Source organism: Cynara cardunculus (assembly GCF_001531365.2).
Source record: "Cynara cardunculus var. scolymus isolate 2C chromosome LG 4, CcrdV1, whole genome shotgun sequence".
NCBI lineage: Eukaryota > Viridiplantae > Streptophyta > Magnoliopsida > Asterales > Asteraceae > Cynara > Cynara cardunculus.
Genome location: NC_037531.1, coordinates 7,202,023 through 7,204,939, shown reverse-complemented (window position 1 = coordinate 7,204,939; position 2,917 = coordinate 7,202,023). Strand labels below are relative to the sequence as shown.

At 33.9% G+C, this 2,917-nt stretch overlaps 1 non-coding gene across 1 annotated transcript; it reads left to right on the top strand.

Annotated features, from left to right (window-relative positions):
- The first annotated feature begins 285 nt into the window (after positions 1-285).
- LOC112511902 lies at positions 286-392 on the top strand. Its single transcript, XR_003069155.1, has one exon. It is a non-coding gene; the product is annotated as a small nucleolar RNA R71 (small nucleolar RNA).
- The last annotated feature ends 2,525 nt before the right edge of the window (positions 393-2,917 follow it).

The following is a 2,917-nucleotide window of genomic DNA, read 5'->3' as shown; positions in this document are numbered from 1 at the left end:
TAACCCAGATTGTCTGAAACCGGGTTATAACAGTTAAATTTTTTAATAAATTGGTCATCGCAGTCATCTATGCCGTTAATGCTGTAAAAGCATCTACATCATGAATTCCAGCTGTCTTGCGAGGTACTAGTGTACGTGGATCGGCCCAATGACCATTGTTGATGGAAATCTTTCCCATAATTGTAACTACTGGCGGTGAAAGCTCCTCCTGCAGTGGCATCGAGCATTTGTCTTGCAGTGGTATTTAAACCATTGTAAAACGTCTCAAGTTGTATACAGTAGGGAATGCCATGGTGAGAGCATTTTCTAAAAAGCTCTTTAAATCTTTCCCAAGCATCGGGAACTGCCTCATCGTCCATTTGTTTAAAAAGACAAATTTCGTTTTTGGACTTCGCGTTCCGAGTTGTTGGAAAATATTTTTTTAACTTTTCTTTTTCCGCGTGCCATGCTGTTCTAAGACTCAACTGATTTGTTTGGCAATGAATTAAACCAAGACTTTGCCCTATCCCTTAAAGAAATAGGAAATAATATAAGCCTTAAAGCATCTTCAGGTACTCCAATGAGTCGGAAAGTGTCAGTTACTTCCATAAAAGATTTTAAGTGCAAATGTGGATCCTCAAATGGCAAACCACTGAACTGGCCATTGGTTTGCAGCATATTAAGCATCACTGGTTTTAGCTCAAAATGAAGGGCATCCATTTTTGGTCTAGCTATTCCTGAGTTTGATTGATCAAAAACAGGAACGACATAGTCCATAATTCTTCCATCTTTGGAATTTGCAAGTTTGATGATTTTTTCAGCGTCAGTTAGGGGAGGTTGATCTTCAACTAGTTCAACCATTTTGGAAGAGGTTAAAGCAGTTAATGCTTTTTACGCTCTTCTTCTTTGTCTTAAAGTCTTTTCAATGTCAGGATCAAATTCAAAAATCTCCCCGTGTGGTAGCCTTGACATGCACCATACAAAAACTAGTGACAAGATGGTAGAAAAATCAAAATTTTTAATTTACTTATTAAAACTTTTAGCTTTGCCTTATTCCCCGACAACGGCGCTAAAAACTTGTTGCGAGTTTTATACAAAGATAAAATCTCTCAGACTGTGTGCAATTGAAGACCCATGCAAGTATATACGTGTCAACCCACTGTCATCTTTCACAAGTAATAAAAAGGGTAAAATACCGAATATCGATCCACAGGGAAAAAGGTATTAAAAGTTTTAGATAAAGTCCAGAAAAAGATTAGAATTCAGATGACGAGTTCGAAGAATTGTTTTTGGTTTGGTAACTTTAAAACTAAATGATACAAATAATTAATCTAAAAGAAAGCAAGCATGTAGGATCAATTAAGATTTTTGGATAAATAAATCAGATAAAATTTTATAGATAATAACTTATCTTTAACCAACCATCAGCTTGTGTAAGGCACTCTCTCAAGGTTGAGAAGGGCGCTTATCCAAGGACTGATTCTAATGTTTCAAAATAAAATTAGTTTCGACAATGGCACAATCTATCCCTTGTATAAGCTGTACGAAATGAAACAAGTCTCCTTGATTCTAAGTAACTCTCTTGAGTATACTTCCGTATTATTCAAGTTGATGTGTTCGAGATGGCTTATCTCTAAGTCCATCAAACTGTTAACATCTTTATGTAAAAATCAACTTGTCAAGAGAGATGTAATTTTTATCAATATAACCTTGAATAAATGGTTGGAAAGATTTGTTAATATTTAACAAATTTCTATCATCAAATTCGATCTTTCGTCTTAACGTTACCCTACACCCAAGCTAAGGTTGTCATCCTATCATCGTTCGGGATCCTTGCATATCTATTTTAAAAACGAGAATTTTTTTTTTGCATAAGAAGAAAGTTTTACGACAACTAAAATTTAAAATAACCGTAGACTAAAAACTACGAAGAATTAAAATAAAAAACGAATGTAAGTTACGAGAAATATAAAACAAATTACGACGATTATTAAACATGGTAACGATAATCTAAAGGAAATTACGATGACTACTTAAAAGCTTATAAATAATTAACTTACGATAAATTACGACAGGAATTTAAGTTGCGGTAAAATAAAAGATGACAAAAAATATATGACAATAATATTACGACGATAATATAAAAGACGAGATACGATGAAATAAATAACAGAAACAAAAATTATTTTTTAATTGAAATTAGAGAAAGAAACATATATATATATATATATATATATTTGTGTGTGTGTGGATGGAGCAAGAGAAGGAAAGATGGATGCTGCTGGAGCCACCCTCAAAATATATGAAGCTTGGCATTTTTTATAACTAAAGCATCAGTTATTTATATACAAGGAAGGAGGGTTGCAACTTACAAAACCCATCCATGGCTACGCTTCAAGGAGATAATGAAGATTCTTCTTCATCGTCCATTTCTAATTCCACTTGCCTCACTTGATCAAGAAAGGCGGTTGCCTCAAAAATTGAATTCCAAGGTGCTGCAACACATCCTACAGCATCATTCCTGCAATAAAGCAATTTAACCCAAATATTCAGCACTAAAACTGGGTACTTACGATCTTATTTTATATTTATCATATTTTTAAGCAAGATAAGTTTAAAAAAAAATACTTGATATTTGGATTTTTTTGAGATTTAAAGTAACCGAGAACTACTAAAATTTGATGGAAAACATCAACTAAGTTGATATTTATCAATCTGCATCTGTATAGGGTATGAGATCAAAGCTAGAGTTCTTTGGATTCCAGAGACCCAATGAAGGGGTTCCCTTAAGGTATCTAAAGATCCTCTTGACTGCAGAGAGATGAGATTCCTTAGGATTAGCTTGATATCTTGCACAAAGACATGTAGCAAACATAATATCTGGCCTACTAGCTGTTAGATACATCAGTGATCCAATCATGCCTCTGTAGGTTGTTAC